Source organism: Podarcis vaucheri (assembly GCF_965113315.1).
Source record: "Podarcis vaucheri genome assembly, chromosome: 13".
Taxonomy (NCBI): domain Eukaryota; kingdom Metazoa; phylum Chordata; class Lepidosauria; order Squamata; family Lacertidae; genus Podarcis; species Podarcis vaucheri.
The window spans coordinates 57,997,099-58,017,319 of NC_138751.1; the positions used below are offsets into that span (position 1 = coordinate 57,997,099).

The following is a 20,221-nucleotide window of genomic DNA, read 5'->3' on the forward strand; positions in this document are numbered from 1 at the left end:
CATATATGTCCAGGAAATTCCTGAAGTATGGCAACTCTGCCGGAAGCGATACTCCAAGAGACTGATATCTGAGGGACAGCAGCACAGATGTACTTCTGGCATATGTGGGAAGGCACCTGAGCCTGGAAGTAAGGAACACAGGAGGCATAATGAGGGCCAACCAGGGCAAGTCCACAAGGAGCCCTGGTGGGATGGAGACCAGCTCAGGCCCAGTCCCTACAAGGACTGGTTCTTGTTGTGCTCGGGGGTTCATGCTGTGAGCCCTGTATCCTGTGCTGTGAGCCCTGTATCCTGTATCCTGTGCTCATGCTGTGAGCCCTGTATCCTGTGCTCAGGTTGCTTCTATGTGCAAATAACTCAACATCTCCTAAAGACACCACAGTCTTGCCAATCGGAGACTGGCATGCGCACAGCATTATCTTCTGCTCAGTGGTGCTGGTCTCAGAAACTCAGCCAGGGAAGCGTAGTCTCTTTAGTTCCCTATCTGTTCTGTCAGTGTGATGTTCACATCTCCTGTCATCTTTGGCTCTAGGTTGTCAATCAAAGGAGCAAAATAATTCGCAAGGTGGAGGTGGAGAACTCGGAGCGAGAGACCAGGCCCTCATGAGCACTGAACCAGTCAGGCATGCTATTGTGGGCCACCCGCAGGCTGGGCTACAGCATCTTCTGCCTCCAGGCATATTGGCCTCAGGTCCCCTCCCCCCCCCCCCCAAGATCAGGTTAGCGAAAGGTCAACACTGGAAATTTAAAATCATGGCAAAGAGGATCAGGCTGAATGGCAGTGCTGAGTAAGTGGCACAAGCTGCAGAGAGGTATAGACAAATAGTCTGATCCATTGAGAGCTTCTCCTGCAGAAGCCCACTGGCAATGCTTGGAAACAGGAAGATAAGACTACCAGTGGCTACTACCAGCCATGGTGGGTAGACTCCTGAATGCCAGTTGCTGGGAATCACAAGTGCAGAGAATGTTGTTGCACTGAGGTGCAGCTTCCCAGTGGGCCTCTGGGGACAAGCACAGTTGAACTCTGGAACTCACTCCCACAGGAGGCAGTGATCACCTCCAGCTTGTTGTTGTTTAGTCGTGTCCGACCCTTCGTGACCCCCTGGACCAGAGCACGCCAGGCCCTCCTGTCTTCCACTGCTTCCCGCAGTTTGGTCAGACTCATGCTGGTAGCTTCGAGAACACTGTCCCACCATCTCGTCCTCCTTCGTCCCCTTCTCCTTGTGCTCTCAATCTTTCCCAGCATCAGGGTCTTTCCCACCAGCTTGGATGGCTTAAAAAGAGGATTAGAGAGAAGAGGGCTATCGGTTACTACTAGCCACAATGGCTATGCTCTGCCTCCACAGCTGGAGACTGGAGACAGCAGGTACTTCTGAATGCCAGTTGCTGGAAGCCACAGGAGGAGAGAGTTGCTCTTGTGCTTGTATCCTGCTTGTGGGTCTCCCAGAGGCATCTGGTTGGCCACCAGGAGAACAAGATGCGGGTCTAGATGGGCCATTGGCCTGATCCAGCAGGCACTTCATATTTTATTATGTTCTTAAAAAAAACTTGCAGAACGTCTTCAGGCTGCAGAATTTGGATAGTATTTTTGAAGCCGAGACCAGGAGGTGGCCCTTCAGATGTTGGTGGAACCCCAACACCTGCAATCTCAAACCCTTGGTGGCTTGGGCAGATGGAAGTTTGGGTTCAACAAGATCTGTTGGGCCACAGGTCCTGCCCCAGCCAAATCAGTATTCTTTTCCCAACAGGCGCCAGAGAGATGCCTCTTAGGAGCCCTTGAGCAGGCCATCCAGGCAGTGTGTCTTCTCCAGTTCCTTAATTTCCAGCATCTGGACTCTGGAGGTAGACCTGCCTCTGAACATGGAGACTTCATAGCTCAACATTTGTTCTAAGAACATAAGCAAATGCTTTGCCAGATCAGAGAAAATGTTTGTCTAGGTCTGCCTTTACACAGCACCTATCACATTTTCAGGGCATTTCCTGAACTGTTTATTTGTTTGTTTGTTTTTCATACCCCACCCATCTGGCTGGGTTTACCCAGCCACTCTGGGTGGCTTCCAACAAAATATTAAAATACAATAATTCATCAATTAAAAACTTCCCTGAACAGGGCTGCCTTCAGATGTCTTCTAAAAGTCAGATAGTTGTTTATTTCTTTGACAACTGGTGGGAGGGCATTCCACAGGGCGGGTGCCACTACTGAGAAGGCCCTCTGCCTGGTTCCCTGTAACTTCACTTCTCGCAATGAGGGAACCGCTAGCAGACCCTCGGCGCTGGACCTCAGTGCCCAGGTTGAACAATGGGGGTGGAGACACTCCTTTAGGTATACAGGGCTGAGGCCATTTAGGGCTTTGCAGGTCTGTATTATAATCTGAGTTTTCATTCCACATAAAAGTCTCTTCCAAAGACGTAGTGAAATATAAGTTTAGTGCTTGCTTCTGTGTTATTTGCTTCCAGGAAAAAATCCGTTTGCAAACAACACATTTGCTAAGATTGCACTATATTCCACAACATTTCTAGCAGTGGCTTTTATGTCATGTGAAAGCTCAAATAAAGCACAGAAATTAACAGTTAGAGAAACATTGTGAACATGGAATAAACTTTCCTATGAATGCAGTCAGCAGGCTGTTGCAAAAGATAGTGACACCTATCTGCTTCTCTTGCCTGCTCCCCCCGGCTTCTGAAACGCAGAGGTAAATAAATTAATTTTAAATCCATTTATCTAGAAATGATCTAGTGAATCAGAGTTATTTAAAAGGGCCTGCACCCTAGTTCTTTTTGTCACATAGCAACACCCCTGGTCACTGGACATGGAGGTTTTACATCGCTGTCAAACAGTTGTCATGGGCCACCCAAGCAGGGGTCACGTCCTAAGACAGTATGTGCTCAGGCTCAAGGCTGCCTCCCAGGCTGGTCCCTTCCAAGTCAGGAATCCCTGCATCACCTCCATTTGAACGGAAATTATTTGGAAACTGCTGGAGAGTTGCAATTTGGAAGGGTGAAGCTGTCCCCATCTCTTCCCATTGGCATTTCCATGTCAAGAATTTCAGCATGCCACCAAATTCTCCTTTTTTCAGTATAGTGCTGACCCTTCAAGAGGGAGAGCGTGTGTGTTTCAGTGTTGTGCCTTCACCTGGTGAGCATTGGGTGGCAGTGGCAGACCATGGCAAAGTGGGGCTTTGTGGAAAATGTCAGTGAGACTGCAAAGGATTCTCCATTTTGCACGCCATTCAAGTTGAGGTAGAATTTTAAACTCCCTTAGCTTTCCTCTTTAAACAAAAGTGTTTGGATCCTAGAATCTCGGGAGTGTGTCTAGTTGTGCTGAGATGTGTATATTCAGAGCCACTTTCATCTTAGAACTTTATATGTCTCTGTGATGAGCCCTGGAATTCTATGCCGATTAAACAGGCTGAGCTCTAGTGAGCGTCAGATATGAAATGAATGCAGCTTTTGCCAATCTGGTACTCTCTGGATGTCTTGGCCTGCAGGTCCCATTGATAGAGCCTGAATTAAGAAGCCCTTGGTTGGGATTTAAATCTTGGAGACAGCTATGTCTATCCATCTAAGCCAGTCATGCCTCTTTGTAGTGGCAGTAGCTCTCCAGAGTCTCAGACAGAGACCTTTCCCAGGTCTGCCCTCTGGCCTCTTCAATGGGAAATGTCAAGGACTGAACCTGGGACCTTCTGCCCTTGTTAGGAGACTGTGAAGGAGAAGGAACCAAAAGGCTGAAGGTGACTTATGTAAAGCTTTGGAAGAAGTTGACCCACGGGAGGGGTCGAAGTCGTGGCCATGGTCAGGAGGACCTTTGCCTGGGCTGCTCCTCTGCCTTTAAGACCAGCTCAATATGCAGGCAAAGCTTTTCACTGCAGGCAGATGAGCACTAGAAGCCCCCAGATGATGTGTGTAGATCAAGCTACTGGTGAGAGGCATAGGAGCAGGGTTTAGCATGAAAGCTGGCCACCTCAGAAACAGCATTTGGTGCTGCTCTCAGCTTCTTCTTCCCTGGAAAAGAGGCGTGGGACACGGAGAGAAACGACACGGAGCATGTTATTGAGCTGCCAGCCCAGGAAGGTGGTGAGGCCCAGCTCCCTTTGTGGCTCCTGCCCACAGTTCAGAAGTTGCTCTGTGAAGCTGACCTTGATGGGAAGTGACAGGCCGGACTGAGCTGATGTTCATCTGCCTGCAAGGGGTGCAGGAAGATTGACAGGAGTGGAGATTTCAGTGGGGGGTGGGGAGAGCCTTGGTGGGCAAAGGGCAAGGAAGCCTTTATCTCCTTCATCCTGGGGCCTCTCCTGTACCTGGTGCTTTTCCAGCTACATGAGGAAGCGCAAGCAGGGCTCCCTCTGGGAGGAGGGCAGCTGCGAGTCAGGAGCCCCCCCCCCCCCCAGAGGGCAGGATGGCCCTTCCCCAAAAGGACTAAAAAATGAGCTCTAATTACCAGTGAGAGAGGAGGAGCCTTCCCATACTAGAACTGCTTATTGCATATTCATTACATATCCAAGCATGTGTTTCTTTATTCATTACATTTATATATTGGGGTGTTAGGGTAGAACATCTGGTAGGGGAAACATCATGCTCCTTCTGGGGTAGTTTGTGTTATGTTAGGATATTTCCGTTCCACCTTAAAAGGGAGCAGGCTTTGTGAGTCACAGAGTCTGCGTATTTCCTGTTCACAGGAAGTTTATATTTTTGTCTATTGCTTTCGTTTTCTCTCTGTGCCTGAGACATCAACGCAGGCAGTCATGTTTTCTTTGTTCTGACCAACGCTGAATAAAGTTGTAAATAATGCTCTCCTGCATAGAATCATAGAATCATAGAATCATAGAATCATAGAGTTGGAAGAGACCACAAGGGCCATCGAGTCCAACCCCCTGCCAAGCAGGAAACACCATCAGAGCACTCCTGACATATGATTGTCAAGCCTCTGCTTAAAGACCTCCAAAGGAGGAGACTCCACCACACTCCTTGGCAGCAAATTCCACTGTCGAACAGCTCTCACTGTCAGGAAGTTCTTCCTAATGTTTAGGTGGAATCTTCTTTCTTGTAGTTTGGATCCATTGCTCCGTGTCCGCTTCTCTGGAGCAGCAGAAAACAACCTTTCTCCCTCCTCTATGTGACATCCTTTTATATATTTGAACATGGCTATCATATCACCCCTTAACCTCTTCTCCAGGCTAAACATGCCCAGCTCCCTTAGCCGTTCCTCATAAGGCATTGTTTCCAGGCCTTTGACCATTTTGGTTGCCCTCCTCTGGACACGTTCCAGTTTGTCAGTGTCCTTCTTGAACTGTGGTGCCCAGAACTGGACGCAGTACTCCAGGTGAGGTCTGACCAGAGCAGAATACAGTGGCACTATTACTTCCCTTGATCTAGATGCTATACTCCTATTGATGCAGCCCAGAATTGCATTGGCTTTTTTAGCTGCCGCGTCACACTGTTGGCTCATGTCAAGTTTGCATGCGTCTTTCGCTGTGCAAACTCTGCTGATACAGCATGCACCAGCTCTGGAATGTGGCAAGCTATTTCTGGAGCTCGTGTCGCTAATTGAATGATACTGCGTGTCTATGGGAGATCGATGGATCGCAACGGAGACGGCTTGGGGGCATGATGGCCTTTGTCTCCCTGGCAGTATCCCAACAGTTTGTCCACCTTTGGTCCTCCCCGCCTGCCCACCCACCACCCACTGCCCTTCGGCTCTCACCTGTGGCTCCTAGAAGCTGTTAGCATGCCACAGCAGCCACAATCTTGGGAACGGCTTTGACTGGCCAGCTAAACCAGGGAAGGAGAGCCGATGGGTCTCAAATCCTTGGGAAGTTAGGGACTTCCCTGCATGCAAAGACAGGCTCTGGCAGATGGATCGGATGAGAGAGACCAAGAGAAGGTCCAACAGTCAGGAAGGTAGTTTCTGCCTTTGTTGTGGAGGGAAGTGAGGGGCAGATGGGGCTTGTCCACCTGGAAAGGGAGCCCATCTAGGAGAAGAAAAAGTCTGATCCTAAACCTCCTTTGCCTTGTGGGATATCTTCAGGAGCAGAAAGGACTAAGGAGGCAACCTTCCACAAATCCAGAATGGAGTCCATAATTTTCCCCAATCATCCATTGTATGTTGTGTCCTATATCTTGTGCCCATTTAATTGTTACAGATTTGACCTCTTCATCTTTAGTCTCCCATTCTAATAATAAATTACACATTTTCTTTAAGAGTTTATTATTATCATCTACAATTTCTCTTTGAAATCTAGATATGATATATCCAAATCCTTTCTTACTATCTTCTTTAAAAACCTCATTTAACTGATGATGCTGCAGCCAATCATGAATGTGTTCTCTTATCTCATCATAATCCTTAAATTTTAATTTCCCTTCTCTTTCTATCTGCAAATCTCTATATGTCGGCCATTTCCCTTCCATATTTATCTTTTTAATTGAAATTGCTTCTGTTGGGGCGATCCACCACAGAGTTTTTTGTTCTAATAAATCTTTATATTTCCCCCATACTTTTATCAATGATTTCCTGATTATATGATTATGAAAAGCTTTAGGTACTTTTGCTTTATTATACCATAAGTACACATGCCAACCAAATCTATTATTATGTCCTTCCAGATCCAGTAAATCGGTATTTTCTAATTTAATCCAATCCCGGATCCAAGTAGCACAGCTCACTTCATAATAAAGTTTGAAATCTGAAAGGGAGAATCCTCCTCTATCTTTAGTATCTGTTAATATTTTATGTTTTATCCTTGGTTTCTTCCCTTTCCAGATAAATTTAGAAATATCTTTTCGCCATTTCTTGAAGCAAACTGTGTTGCTTATTACCAGTGTTGTCTGGAATAAAAACAACATTTTTGGCAATGTGTTCATTTTAATTGCTGCAATTATTCCTAATAATGATAAATTCATTCTGCCCCATATTTCTAGATTCCCTTTTAACTCATTCCAACATTTTCAAAATTATAAATATTGATATTTCTGGTTGTTAGCCAAATTCCTAAATATTTAACCTTTTATGGGTTTCTATTTCTATGGTTTGAGATAATTCCTTGTTATCTGCTTCTGTTAGATTTTTAACTAATAACTTGGTCTTACTTTTGTTTAATGTAAATCCTGCTACTTGCCCAAACTCTTGAATTCTTTCTAACACTGTCAGAAGAGTGTTTTTGGGATCTTCAACTGTAATTACCAGATCGTCTGCATAGGCTTTCAATTTATATGACTTTTCCCCTACTTTAATTCCTTTAATGTTTTCATCTGCCCTTATGTTTCTCGCCAGGACTTCCAGGACTAAAATAAATAAAAGTGATAGCAGACATCCTTGTCTTGTTCCTTTTTGTATTTTACATTCTTCTGTTACCACCTGATTGACAATTAATTTCGCTTTTTGATCTGAATACAGTGGTACCTCGGGTTAAGTACTTAATTCATTCCGGAGGTCCGTACTTAACCTGAAGCACCACTTTAGCTAATGGGGCCTCCTGCTGCTGCCGCGCCGCCAGAGCACAATTTCTGTTCTCATCCTGAAGCAAAGTTCTTAACCTGAAGCACTATTTCTGGGTTAGCAGAGTCTGTAACCTGAAGTGTATGTAACCTGAGGTACCACTGTATGTAGCTTGGATTCCTTTTCTAAAATTTTCTCTGAAATTCATTTCTTCAAGTACTTTTTTTCATAAATTCCCAAGAGACATTGTCAAATTCTTTTTCAGTGTCACAGGTATCACACTTCTGCAGGTATGCACAGAAAAGCTCACACCAATAACAAACTTAGTTGGTCTCTAACATGTTACTGGAAGGATTTTTTAAATTTTGTTATAAGCATCAATGCTGCTTGTTTTTCATTTCTCATTTCCAGGTATTCTATAATATCTATAATATTTCTTATATTATCCTTAATTTGTCTACCTGGAAGAAATCCTGCCTGATCAGGGTGTATGTACTCTTCCAATACTGTTTTCATTCTATTGGCCATTATGTTAGCAAACAATTTATAATCATTATTTAATAATGAAATAAGCCTATAATTTTTTTATGGAAGCCACATCAGTATCTTGTTTTGGATTTAATGTTATATATGCCTCTTTCTATGTCTCCGGGACTTTCCCTAATATTAAAATTTCATTCATTATATCCTGTACGTAAATGTTTTAGCAATTGATTATCGAATTTCCTATCATTTCGCGTTTCCTGGCTGGGGTGGAGGCGCCAGCGGAGCCCCTCCCCTTCGCGGTGCCAAGCGGCTAGTCCGCGGGAAGGCGGCCGGCGGAGGCCGTAGGCGGAGGCGGCTGGGGAGCTCGAGGGGCGGCGCGTCGGGCTCGCCCAGCCCCGCGCAGCGCAGCGCAGCCACCCGCCCTCCCTCGGCGGCCAGCGGCTCCCTGCGCTCGGGCAGAAGGAGGAAGCGCACCATGGCGGCGGCGGCGGCGGCGGCGGCGACCTCCTCCTCCTCTCCGGCCGGGGGCCGGCGGGGGGCGGGCGCGGCGGGGGGCGGCGGAGGCGGCAGCCGGGGGGCGTCGGGGGGCTCGGCGGCCGCCCTGCGCGCCTTGACGCCCTCGTCGCTGCTGCTGCTGCCCGCCGAGGCCGAGACGCGGCAGCGCCTCCTGCGCAGCGCCAAGAAGGAGGTGGGTGCGCGCTGCTTGCCCCGCGGGGGGCACCACGGAGGGGGGGCAGGGCTCGTGGCTGGGGGGGTGCTGGGGCTTTTCGGGGGTGCGACTGAAGAGTCTCCTGCCTTTAGCTCCATGCGCTTGACTCATCCTATTCAAGGCGGAGGGGGGCAGGGGAGAGTAAAGCAGCTTTTCCATTCCCCCCCTTTTTGGGGGCCTTAGACTGAGCGAGGAGATTTCCTCCCTCCTCTCAGGAAGAAGAAACCTGGCCAGCTGCAAATGGACATGGGGGGGGGGTTGTTACCCCAAAGAGCAGATCAGTTTGTTCAAAAAAGGAAAGCGAGGCAATGCAGGAAGGGATGCAAAACTCTCCAGATTTTTTTTTGGGGGGGGCATGTCACTCCTTCCCCATTTTGCCCTGCATGTGCAGGGTTACCCTGTCATAGTGGTCTTTGCAGTCTTCACATGCTCAGAGACCTTGCTCCTGTCTCCCATGCTCCCCTTATTTGGGGCAGGCCATGGCAGCAAGGTCACCATGGAGGCGCACAGATGAGAGGTGGCGTGGAGAGGCGACCAGTTGTTGGGCACCGGAGGTGGTGCTGGGGCCCGTGGGGGACTTCCCGCAGGTATCTGGCTGGCCACTGAGAGTCGGGTGCTGGACATCTCTTCCTGATCCAACAGGACTTAAGTTTAAGACGACACTAGTCCCTGGGGCAAGATGAGATAGTAGAGGTAAAGGGAGTCTCTGAGAACACACAGAGTGGCTTTCCCCCATCTGGGGACAACCCTTCCTCTCTAGTCTGGAACATGTCCTGGGGAAGATGGGCATCGCTTGCCCTCTGGGCAGCTTATTTATTATCTTTGTTGCCTTCAGCGTTATTGGAACATGAAGAATTTCTCAAGGTCTCTGGCAGCGTGACATCTGGACCTGTCTGCCTAGCCGATGAACATTCCTAAGGGTTCAAGACCCTTTCATCCTCCCCCTCCCCCTCCCCCCTCCCCCAAGGATCAGAACTGAGATGGCTCTGATTTTGTCCCCCCCCCCCGCTCCTCCAATCTTTCCCATGTGGTGCTAAAAGAGTTGCTGCTTATGTAAGTCTCGTTCTGGATTGTGCAGAGTCCACAGCCTAGGAGGTGTGTGCGGCTGGTACTGGGCTGCCCCTTTGCAGCTCCCTCTCACTGTACATTCACTTGTGCTCTCTTGGGAGGGGAGCTGCAGGCTGGCTGGCTGGCCTGACCCCATGGGGAAGTTTGGCTCCGTTGCGCCCATTAATTGAATTCTGGCATCATCTGTTGCTGCGTCCTGACAGACCCACCAAGGGCAAGATGAACAAGAAGAGGTCACTGCATTCGTTTGCCAAGGCCTGATGCTTCTCCACTTCAAAGCCTCTCCTGTGTTTTCTTTTGTCACCGACTGGAGCAAAGCCCTTGCTGGGGGCTAGAGCATAGGCGCCGACTCCATGGGGCTTGAGGGGGCTTGAGCCCCCTCAAAAATTTTTTTGGGGGGGCTCAGCCCCCCCAATAATCTCGGGCGCCGCCGCCGTCCCCCGCCTCCTCCCCACCTGCTCCCTCGCCAGCCAGCCAGCCGCGCGCCCTAGCCGGAGAGCCCCGGCCGTCCCCCGCGAGATTAGGGAATCCCCGGGGGCGGGGGCTCCTGCCTCTAGCCCCAGGTTTCCCGCATATCAGCTGTTCCGGAGCTGATAAATAGGCAACAGCACGCTCTCCCCTATTCGCTCACGAGGGGGCGGCGCCACTTTATTTGCATATTCATGAGCTTATTTGCATATTCATGAGCTTATTTACATTTCACGAGCTTTCCCGGGCCCCCCCAATATTTTTTATAAGTCCGCGTCCCTGGGCTAGAGAGACCAGGGGCTCCCGCTGCCCACTGGTCCATCTGGCTCAGGACGGTCCATGCCAGGGATGGGGAACCTCTGCAGGAGGTCTCCCTGGCCAACCCTCTTTGCAGGCTGTGCCCCTCACCAGCCCGGCTCCATGCCCACCATCCTTTGGCCCGAAGGGGATGTGTCCCCTTCAACTGGGAGCCTGGATGGAGAAGTGCATGTAGGGAAACCTCCGTGCAGATCCACACAAGGCACATTTTAAAAAGTGACTTCCCCCAAAGAATTCTGGGACCTGTAGTTTGTTAAGAGTACTGGGAATTGTAACTCTGGTGGGGAGACACAGCACTTTCCAGGATACTTTGCAAGGAAGTCATGTGCTTTAAATATATACTGTGGAATTGCCCTTAGATTTTGGCATGGCTGGGATGAAACCTCCTGTGCAAAGGTGAGGCGCACGTCAACTACTAGGCCCATTTTTCTTTCTGACCTCTGCTCAACATGGTGGTCTCCCATGGGGCAGGGTGGTCTTTGGGGCTGCTCCACCCTTTCCAGCTGACACAAGGAGCAGCTGCTCTCCAGGCTCTGAGGCAGGGATTGAACCTGGGACCTTTTGCTTGTGAGGCAGGCATTCTGTCCCTGAGCCACAATGCTCCCTGCTCCTCCTACAGCCAGCCATGTACCAAGCCATAGGTGCTGTGCGCCTCTTCCTGTGAGCCTGGGAGAGCTGGAGTCTGCATAGGGCTTTTAATCAGCAAGCCACCGTGATGATGGTTATGTAAGTGCCAGAGATGAGTTTCATTCAGGCTGCCTCACAGGGAGGGACCAGGATGTGAAAGGCAAACTGGGCTGGGATGTGAACTGTGGCACATGGGGAATGTGTCACAAACCTTGGATGGTGATGTTCTCCAGGCCGGACTGCCTTGTATCTCCTGTGTTGGGGTGTAAGTTGTGCAAGAAATAAGAAATATGAGCACGTGTCCACATTGGCCTGGGAGTTTTATTTCTGTTTGCAGTTGTGAGCTGGCAATTCCTCTGTTAGTCAAATAAATTGTGCTTCTCTGCTTGCATGTAATTTGCAGTTGATAGAGAGAGAGAGAGAGAGAGAGCATGCCTGCCCACTTTATGATCTCTGGGATGAAGGAGTTGGGTGGCCCGAAAACACATTCCTCCTCCTTCTCTGAGCTCCTCTCAAGGAATCTGGTGGTGGGCTAATATGAAAGTGTCCCCACTGTAAATGTAAAACACTAGCAAGCCACTTTAAACTATCATAGCCTTTCCCCCAAAGAATCCTGGGAACTGTAGTTTGTTGTTTGGTGCTGAGAGGCCCTAACAGAACTATTTGTCTCACAAAACTTCAATTCTCAGTGTGGTTTAATGGTCAGTCCCTCTTCTCAGGGAACTGTAGCTCTGTGAGGGGGATAGGGGGTCTCCCAACAATGCTCCCCACCCTTAACACTACAATTCCCAGGATTCTTTGGGGAAAGACATGGCTGCTTAAAGTGGTGCGATACCACTTTACATCTAGAGTGCAGATGGGGCCCATCATCTTGTGAGATAGTTTTATAGTGACAAGTGCTGGGGAAATGATGCTTTGCCAAAAAGCATCACATTCACATTCACATTCACACGCACACGCGCGCGCGCACACACACACACACACACACACACATGAATTGTGTCCCAAAGGTGAAACACACTGAAAAAACACAGCCATGGTTTGCGTGAAGCAAGCAAAAAAATATGTCAGCATCTTTTTCTCTTTCTGGCTGACTCTAAATGCTCTCAAGGAATAGCAAGGGAACCAGTTCATGCAGTCCCAATTTATGTATTGATGGTGAGAAAGCAGAATGAAGTTCTTCTGGTTGCCTTGGCAACCCCACCAATATTGGAGGGGTGGTGGTTACTTAACACCGGGGGTGGGGGCTCACAGTGGCAGCGAGGGTAGCATCCTGCTGACCCAGAAGGCATCCTCCTCAGTTGTGTGTCTTCCCTTTGATTTTTAAATGGGGCTCCCAGGGCACAAGGTGGAGGTCGTCTCCAGCACCTTTTAATTGCCTGCTCTGCCGGCAATGAGCTTAAGATGTTTTTATTCCTTGGTGCTGAACACTCTTAAGGTCTATTCTTGGATAGCTTTTTCTGGAGAGTTATTGATTGTGTGGCGTTGGTGGTTGTTCTCAGAATGGCCTGCAGTCAGTGAGAGCTGTTTCCTCATGGACATCCAATCAGGATGGAGGATTCAGGGCAGAAAGGCCTTCCTTGTGCAGTGCATAGCGGAACTCGCTCCCACCAGAGGCAGTGATGCCCCCAACTAGGAGGGCCTTAAAGAGGATCGGCCACATGGGCTGTCCTCTGCCTCCACAGTCTGAATGCCAGTTGCTGGAAGCCTTGTGCTCAGATCCCACAGGCCCCTGGCTGCCCACGGTGAGAACAGGAGGCTGGACGGCATGGATCCCACAGCCAAGCACTTCCTATGTTCTGCCTCCACTGGTGGAGCCAGGATACCTCTGAAGAACACTTACTGGGAATTGCAATTGGGGAGAGTCCTAATGGTGGGCTTCCCATGGGGGCCTCTGGGTGGCTGGACTACAGGGGCCCCCATTTGGCTTGATCCCCCACCCAGTCTTCTTACCCTCTCCCTCTCCTGTTAAAGAAGGCATGCACACCCCTGAATACCCCTTGCAGGGAATTGCAAGTGGAAGAGCGCTGGTGTGCCCTGGCCTTGCTTGTGGGCCTCTGGGTGGCTGCTGTGAGAACAGGATGCTGGACTATGTGGGCCATTGACTCTGCTGAAGAAGAAGAAGAAGAAGAAGAAGAGTTTGGATTTGATATCCCGCCTTTCACTCCCTTTAAGGAGTCTCAAAGCGGCTTACTCAGAGGAGAAGATGGTGAAATGCAAACAGGGGACACAGAAAGGGCTGAACTCCTCAATGCCTTCTTTGCCTCAGCCTTCTCCGATAAAGAAAACAATGCCCGACCTGAAGAATTTGGAGCAAATGAATCAGCAAAGGAAACACAGCCCAGAATAACTAATGAGATAGTACAAGAATACTTGGCTAGTTTAGATATATTCAAGTCTCCAGGGCCAGATGAACTGCATCCAAGAGTATTAAAAGAACTGGCAGATGTGATCTCAGAACCACTGGCAGTCATCTTTGAGAATTCCTGGAGAACAGGCGAAGTCCCGGCAGACTGGAGGAGGGCAAATGTTGTCCCTATTTTCAAAAAGGGGAAAAGAGAGGACCCGAATAATTACCGCCCAGTCAGTCTGACATCAATACCAGGGAAGATTCTGGAGCAGATCATTAAGCAAACAGTCTGTGAGCACCTAGAAAGGAATGCTGTGATCACCAATAGTCAGCATGGATTTCTGAAAAATAAGTCATGTCAGACTAACCTGATCTCGTTTTTTGACAGAATTACAAGCCTGGTAGATGAAGGGAACGCAGTGGATGTAGCCTACCTTGATTTCAGCAAGGCATTTGACAAGGTGCCCCATGATATTCTTGTAAAGAAGCTGGTAAAATGCGGTCCTGACTATGCTACCACTCAGTGGATTTGTAACTGGCTGACTGACCGAACCCAAAGGGTTCTCATCAATGGTTCCTCTTCATCCTGGAGAAGAGTGACTAGTGGGGTGCCACAGGGTTCTGTCTTATTCAACATCTTTATCAATGACTTGGATGATGGACTCAAGGGCATCCTGATCAAATTTGCAGATGACACCAAACTGGGAGGGGTGGCTAACACCCCAGAGGACAGGATCGCACTTCAAAACGACCTTGACAGATTAGAGAACTGGGCAAAAACAAACAAGATGAATTTTAACAGGGAGAAATGTAAAGTATTGCACTTGGGCAAAAAAAAAATGAGAGGCACAAATACAAGATGGGGGACACCTGGCTTGAGAGCAGTACATGTGAAACGGATCTAGGAGTCTTGGTTGACCATAAACTTGACATGAGCCAACAGTGTGACGCGGCAGCTAAAAAAGCCAATGCAATTCTTGGCTGCATCAATAGGAGTATAGCATCTAGATCAAGGGAAGTAATAGTGCCACTGTATTCTGCTCTGGTCAGACCTCACCTAGAGCAGTGTTTCCCAACCACTGTTCCGCGGCACACTAGTGTGCCGCGAGATGTTGCCTGGTGTGCCGCGGGAAAAATTAAGAAATCCGAAAGATTTTTTTTTTAAAAGTCACATTTTCGATTGGGACGCCGTCACTAGATGACCCCTGGGGTTCCCTCCCGCTCTGTGCCTCCCTCCTCCTCCTCCTCCGGGGAGGCCCTTCCTGGCTCTCGGCCAAGGCTTGGCGGCTGCCACTCACTCACTTGCTCGCCCACCCGTCCCTCCATCCCTGCACCCGGCCTCTCCCCCTCCGTCCCCGCCGCGGGGGCTGCCGAGATCCATAGTCCCCTCGCCCTTGGGCTCCGCGCCCGCGCGGGGTGCGCAAACTACGTTTCCCAGCGTGGCCTGGCGGGCCGGGCGTTTTGTTTGAAGCGCTCTTCTCCCGGCCATGGAATGACCGGCGCTCCGGACTTGGCAGGTGAGGGGGGTCCCCAGTGGGCGGCAGAGAGAGCCGGGAGGGCGAAGGGGAGCCGGGGGGAGCAGCGCTGCTCCCCGAGCCGAGCCCGGGGGGAAACTTCGGCGTCGTTGCGCCGGGTGTTGGAAGCGGAGGCTGGCGGGGGCCCTTCACCTGCAAAACCTGGTCGCCTCTCATATATTTCGTGCATTGCATTCATCGCCCGCTTTCTCCTCCAAGGAGCTCCCGGGGGCGCGCGTGGTTCTCCCCGTGTTATCCTCGCCACAACAGTCCTCCGAGGTGGGTCAGGCGAGTGGCCCAAGGGAGCACCCAGGGATTGTCCTGGCCAGGTGGGGTGATTTGAACCCTGCTCTCTGCCCGGTCTTCGTCCTCATTTAGCCCCCACATGTGCATGACTGTGCATGACTGAGGTTTCCCCCCCTCGTCTTGGCTATGGTGTGAGTCTGTGCTGTTAATTAATGGGGTTCTGCCTTCGGAGAAGTTGAGCCAGCCCTCAAGGAGGTGATTATGTAATTTGCTAGCAATTCATGTCCCTCCCGGCGTGACGCTGCGCACTGACGTCACGGGGCTGTAATGGTGGTGTGCCTCGAGATTTTTTTCATGAAACAAGTGTGCTTTTGCCCAAAAAAGGTTGGGAAACACTGACCTAGAGTACTGTGTCCAGTTCTGGGCACCACAATTCAAGAAGGACACTGACCAACTGGAACGTGTCCAGAGGAGGGCAACCAAAATGGTCAAAGGCCTGGAAACAATGCCTTATGAGGAACGGCTAAGGGAGCTGGGCATGTTTAGCCTGGAGAAGAGGAGGTTAAGGGGTGATATGATAGCCATGTTCAAATATATAAAAGGATGTCACCTAGAGGAGGGAGAAAGGTTGTTTTCTGCTGCTCCAGAGAAGCGGACACGGAGCAATGGATCCAAACTACAAGAAAGAAGATTCCACCTAAACATTAGGAAGAACTTCCTGACAGTAAGAGCTGTTTGACAGTGGAATTTGCTGCCAAGGAGTGTGGTGGAGTCTCCTACTTTGGAGGTCTTTAAGCAGAGGCTTGACAACCATATGTCAGGAGTGCTCTGATGGTGTTTCCTGCTTGGCAGGGGGTTGGACTCGATGGCCCTTGTGGTCTCTTCCAACTCTATGATTCTATGATTCTAACATTCTCCTTTCCCTTCCTCCCCCACAACAAACACTTTGTGAGGTGAGTGAGGCTGAGAGACTTCAAAGAAGTGTGACTAGCCCAAGGTCACCCAGCAGCTGCATGTGGAGGAGCGGGGACGCGAACCCGGTTCCCCAGATTACGTGACTACCGCTCTTAACCACTATACCACACTGGTTCTCCGCCACCTCCTCACTTAATTTTTGTAAAAGCAGAGCCCCCTCCTGCAACCTGGTGCCTCCGCATGGTGCTGGGTTACAACTCCTACCTTCCCACCACCCAGTGACACAAGTTGGGGCGTTACAAGCCATTTTCTCTGTTGGATGGTCAACAGAACACAGAATTGTTGGGGAAGTTGATGCGAATCTACATCTCTTCTGATTAGGAGAATTGCAGTATCTTATTCTGTAAATAGGTTAGAAATTGTTTGACCAACTAAAAACTTCCATTGGAAGGCAGGTTGAGAAAACACACTTATATATAATATGAGTTGCTCTTTTTAAAAAAAAATGTAGAGGGCAAACCTGTCTGTGAGAAGGGAGCCAATGTGGTGCAAGGTTAGAGTGTGGGACTGGCGCCTGGGATTCATAGCCCGGCTTGGACATGAAGCGCACTGGGCCTGTCACTGCTTTTCTCAGCCTTTCCTGCCTCGCAGGGTTGTTGTGAAGACAAAAGAGGGAGAAAGTTTCGTATGCCACTTTGAGCTCCTTAAAGAAGGCTGTGAGGCGTGGGGGCTGCTCCCTGCAAGGCCCTTTCCACCTGGCCTAGGGGGCAGGGCCAGACTCCCCCAGCCCTACTGTGCTAAGTATGCATTCTGTAGTTGACCTCCTTTGTAATGCTTTATTTTGAAATCTTTAAGATAATATTTTAGTTTTCTGTTATGTTGCTTTGACTGTATACTCTATATTTGACTTTCTTCAGATTGCTTTAATTATGTTAACGACCGCAAGGAATCATAAAACCCACTGACAAATACCCCTTCCTCTTGGTTCATGTGGGAACCAATGACACTGCAAGCAATAGCCTCCAGAAGATCAAAAGAGACTACGAGGCTCTCGGCAGGAAATTGAAGCAACTAAATGCACAAATTGTCATCTCATCTGTCCTCCCAGTTGAACGACGTGGCCCAGGGAGAGAGGGGAAAATAGTGGAAGTGAACAGCTGGCTTCGCAAATGGTGTAAACAGGAACGGTTTGGATTCTTAGATCACGGACTGCAGTTTCTTGAAGATGGACTTCTGGCAAGTGATGGGCTGCACCTCACAACGGTTGGGAGAAATGTTTTTGCCAAAAATCTCAGAAACCTCATCAGGAGGGCTTTAAACTGACTAATGTGGGGGAGGGAGACAGTGCTCCTGAAGGTAGGAGTCTATCAATTAATGAAGATGATCATCCAAATGTCATAGACCAAATGGAGCAAACAGCACGCGGACCTAGTGGTGGGAGGAAAAAATCCTTAAATAAGAGACACGGGGGAATGATTAATGGACTTCAATGCCTGTACACTAATGCGCAAAGCATGGGAAATAAACAAGATGAGCTTGAGCTCTTGGTACAGCAAACTAAATATGACATAATAGGCATCACTGAAACCTGGTGGGATAAGTCCCACGATTGGAATGTAATAATGGGGGGATACAATCTATTTCAGAGAAACAGACCAGACAAGAAAGGAGGAGGAGTGGCGTTATATGTCAGGGATGTGTATACCTGTGAAGAGATCCAAGATTTAGAACCTCAAAGCCAAAGTGAGAGCATTTGGGTCAAAATTAAGGGAGAGAAGAATAACAGAGACCTCATTATGGGAGTTTACTATAGATCCCCAAGCCAAACGGAGGACATAGATGATGCCTTCCTGGAACAGATGGCCAAGCATGCAAAAGGAAGGGAGATAGTAGTAATGGGGGACTTCAATTACCCGGATATTTGTTGGACGTCAAACTTAGCCAAGAGCATAAGGTCAAACAGATTCCTCACTGGCCTTGCAGACAACTTCATTGTCCAGAAAGTGGGAGAAGCAACAAGAGGAACAGCCATTTTAGATCTGGTCCTAACCAATGTTGATGACCTGGTTAGTGGGGTAGAAGTGGAAGGATCATTAGGCGCGAGTGATCATGCTCTTCTGAAGTTTACTATACAGCGGAAAGGAGCAGCCAAGCATACTAGGACTCAATTTCTTGACTTTAAGAAAGCCGACTTCATAAAACTTAGGGAAGTGCTGGGTGAGATCCCATGGACAACAATACTAAAAGGAAAGGGAGTTCATGATGGCTGGGAGTTTGTTAAGAGGGAGATACTAAAAGCACAACGTCAGGCAATACCAATGAGACGGAAACATGGAAGGTGCCTAAAGAAGCCAGGGTGGCTATCTAAAGAACTTTTAACTGAATTAAGATTAAAAAAGGATGTGTACAAAAAATGGAAAAGGGGGGAAACCACCAAAGAGGAATTCAAACAAATAGCCAGCACGTGTAGACACAAAGTCAGAAAAGCTAAAGCACAGAATGAACTCAGGCTTGCTAGAGAGGTTAAAAGCAACAAAAAAGGCTTTTATGGGTATGTTCGTAGCAAAAGGAAGAACAAAGAAACAATGGGGTCACTCAGAGGAGAAGATGGTGAAATGCAAACAGGGGACACAGAAAGGGCTGAACTCCTCAATGCCTTCTTACCCTCTCCCTCTCCTGTTAAAGAAGGCATGCACACCCCTGAATACCCCTTGCAGGGAATTGCAAGTGGAAGAGCGCTGGTGTGCCCTGGCCTTGCTTGTGGGCCTCTGGGTGGCTGCTGTGAGAACAGGATGCTGGACTATGTGGGCCATTGACTCTGCTGAAGAAGAAGAAGAAGAAGAAGAAGAAGAAGAAGAGTTTGGATTTGATATCCCGCCTTTCACTCCCTTTAAGGAGTCTCAAAGCGGCTTACTCAGAGGAGAAGATGGTGAAATGCAAACAGGGGACACAGAAAGGGCTGAACTCCTCAATGCCTTCTTTGCCTCAGCCTTCTCCGATAAAGAAAACAATGCCCGACCTGAAGAATTTGGAGCAAATGAATCAGCAAAGGAAACACAGCCCAGAATAACTAATGAGATAGTACAAGAATACTTGGCTAGTTTAGATATATTCAAGTCTCCAGGGCCAGATGAACTGCATCCAAGAGTATTAAAAGAACTGGCAGATGTGATCTCAGAACCACTGGCAGTCATCTTTGAGAATTCCTGGAGAACAGGCGAAGTCCCGGCAGACTGGAGGAGGGCAAATGTTGTCCCTATTTTCAAAAAGGGGAAAAGAGAGGACCCGAATAATTACCGCCCAGTCAGTCTGACATCAATACCAGGGAAGATTCTGGAGCAGATCATTAAGCAAACAGTCTGTGAGCACCTAGAAAGGAATGCTGTGATCACCAATAGTCAGCATGGATTTCTGAAAAATAAGTCATGTCAGACTAACCTGATCTCGTTTTTTGACAGAATTACAAGCCTGGTAGATGAAGGGAACGCAGTGGATGTAGCCTACCTTGATTTCAGCAAGGCATTTGACAAGGTGCCCCATGATATTCTTGTAAAGAAGCTGGTAAAATGTGGTCTTGACTATGCTACCACTCAGTGGATTTGTAACTGGCTGACTGACCGAACCCAAAGGGTGCTCATCAATGGTTCCTCTTCATCCTGGAGAAGAGTGACTAGTGGGGTGCCACAGGGTTCTGTCTTGGGCCCGGTCTTATTCAACATCTTTATCAACGACTTGGATGATGGACTCAAGGGTATCCTGATCAAATTTGCAGATGACACCAAACTGGGAGGGATGGCTAACACCCCAGAGGACAGGATCACACTTCAAAACGACCTTGACAGATTAGAGAACTGGGCAAAAATAAACAAGATGAATTTTAACAGGGAGAAATGTAAAGTATTGCACTTGGGCAAAAAAAATGAGAGGCACAAATACAAGATGGGTGACACCTGGCTTGAGAGCAGTACATGTGAAAAGGATCTAGGAGTCTTGGTTGACCACAAACTTGACATGAGCCAACAGTGTGACGTGGCAGCTAAAAAAGCCAATGCAATTCTGGGCTGCATCAATAGGAGTATAGCATC

At 48.8% G+C, this 20,221-nt stretch overlaps 1 protein-coding gene and 2 long non-coding RNA genes across 3 annotated transcripts in view; 2 read left to right on the forward strand and 1 right to left on the reverse strand.

Moving 5' to 3' along the window:
- Positions 1 to 20,221, reverse strand: part of LOC309517099 — a 393,909-nt gene that overhangs the window by 78,781 nt on the left and 294,907 nt on the right. The gene's annotated exons all lie outside the window — the stretch shown is intronic.
- LOC309517098 overlaps positions 1 to 20,221 on the forward strand; it is a 136,025-nt gene that overhangs the window by 27,994 nt on the left and 87,810 nt on the right. The gene's annotated exons all lie outside the window — the stretch shown is intronic.
- SGSM1 (small G protein signaling modulator 1) overlaps positions 8,502 to 20,221 on the forward strand; it is a 99,530-nt gene continuing 87,810 nt past the window's right edge. Inside the window, exon 1 of the mRNA XM_082196073.1 lies at positions 8,502 to 8,609. The gene's annotated coding sequence lies outside the window, so the exon portion shown is untranslated. The remainder of the gene's footprint in view (positions 8,610 to 20,221) is intronic.